The sequence below is a fragment of the Curcuma longa genome, unplaced genomic scaffold (assembly GCF_044706935.1).
Source record: "Curcuma longa cultivar G26 ecotype Majalengka, Jawa Barat unplaced genomic scaffold, ITB_CL_G26_1.1 contig_181, whole genome shotgun sequence".
NCBI lineage: Eukaryota > Viridiplantae > Streptophyta > Magnoliopsida > Zingiberales > Zingiberaceae > Curcuma > Curcuma longa.
Genome location: NW_027430742.1, coordinates 1,115 through 3,038, shown reverse-complemented (window position 1 = coordinate 3,038; position 1,924 = coordinate 1,115). Strand labels below are relative to the sequence as shown.

The following is a 1,924-nucleotide window of genomic DNA, read 5'->3' as shown; positions in this document are numbered from 1 at the left end:
TGTGGGAAGGGTATGTTGCGCATTAATATTTTCTTTGATAAATTTTCAATGGGCGTAATGATCTTGACTTCCTCCAATTTATCTTTAACAGTCGGTGTAGAGGAAGGAGGTTGCTCGGCAGTTGATGTGCTTGAAATGCCCTTCAAAGGAGCAATCCCTTGAGGTTCCTTGTCCTTCATGATCTGTCCGCTTCTCAGCTCAATAGCTTTGCAGTGCTCCATAGGGTTGAAGTCCGGCTTTCTTGGAAGTGCACCCACTTGTCTTGATGAAAGAGAAGAACTGAGTTGTGCCATTTGCGTTTCCTGCACTTCAACCTCTTATCATGGTCTTCTAATTTTTTATTGATTTTTACCATGTCACATTGAAGTTGAGAGAACATTTGTCAGCTCTCCGTCCTTTGCTCTTCCAACATCTTCAAAATTTTCTGGGTGTCCGACATCTCTTCATTTTGCTAGGTGCATATGGATAGGATGACCCTTGGTTGTTGCGATAAAAGAAGTTCGGGTGATTCTTCTAACCCGGATTGTATGAATTTGAGTACGGATTTTTTTTTGGATTCAACGTACCAATAGTGTCACATTGTTCATATTGAGCAATCTGAGCTTGAATGACTCAACTTGGCACATTTCCATTGTATGGCTAAAATCCCTATAAAGCTCACATGATGTAAATACCGCATTAACCTTGTTGACGTTCATATTATCAAACCTCTTGTTGAGGGCCTCCATATGAGTAGTTAATAGAGTAAGAGTGTCCACCTCATACTTTCCAAGAGTCTTTGAATGATTACCTCTCTCGGTAGCCCATTGGTGATGCTTGACGGCCACACTTTCAATTATATCTTCGGCTTCCTCCAAACTTTTGTTCAGTAATGCTCCTTCTACAGCGGAATTCAAATATACCTTGGTCTAATTGTTGATCCCATTGTCGAAGGTGTGAAGGACAAGCCATTTTTCCAAACCATGGTCTCGACACTGTCTCAACATCCCTTTAAAACGGTCCCAAGTTTCAAATAAAGATTCACCATCCAATTGCATGAAATTGGATATCATATTGCGCATATGAGCTGTCTTACTTGGTGGATAGAATTTGTTGAGAAATATTTGCTCGCATTGTTCCCAAGTAGTTATGCTATTTGGCGATAGAGAGGTAAGCCAAGATCTTGCCCTATCTCTAAGTGAGAACTTGAATAGCAGGAGTCTGACCGTATCAAAAGCAACCCCGTGGATCCTCACAGTGCTACAATTATTTGAAAAATTTTCCAAATGTAGATTGGGGTCCTCATTTGGTCTACCCCCAAATTGATTCTGCTGGATCATTGAGATAGGCTTGTTCTCAAAATTATTTTGCATCTATAGTTGGTCGGGCAATGCTAGATGATACTCCTCTCACATAAGGTGCAGCGTAGTCATTCAAAGGTTTGTTAGCCATGGTTTCTAGTATGTGTTCTTGTGTGGCTAACCGTTGGGATTGAAGTCTCCTTCGGTATGTTCTTTCAATTTCCGGATCAAAAGCAAACTCGATTTGTTCAGACCTACACATGCACACCAAAAGAAAATATTTTTATGTTTCCAGAAAAAAAGAATCTATAAAGAAATTGTACCAATGGAAAAGAAGTAGAAAGTAAAAACAAAATTAATGGAAGAAATAATGTGGAAGAAAGACTCTAAATATAAAAGTCTAATGAAAAGTAGCGCACGGTCCTCAGCAATGACACCAAAAACTTGATAGGCTCCCGCAAGAGTACGGTTGTTGTCAAGTAATAAAAAGATATCGAACCACAGAGACTGTGTAATTTATCACTAGACTAGCACAAAATAGAGTTTGCGAATGTTTGGGTTTTGTGTTGGGGAGTGAGAGGAGAACTGGAGTACCTAAACCTCAATTGAAAATAAATCAACTAGAAGATAGGTAAGAGAAATGA

At 39.5% G+C, this 1,924-nt stretch overlaps 1 non-coding gene across 1 annotated transcript; it reads left to right on the top strand.

Moving 5' to 3' along the window:
• The first annotated feature begins 957 nt into the window (after nt 1-957).
• Nucleotides 958-1,061, top strand: LOC141816768 (small nucleolar RNA R71). Its single transcript, XR_012600740.1, has one exon. It is a non-coding gene; the product is annotated as a small nucleolar RNA R71 (small nucleolar RNA).
• Nucleotides 1,062-1,924: the final 863 nt, after the last annotated feature.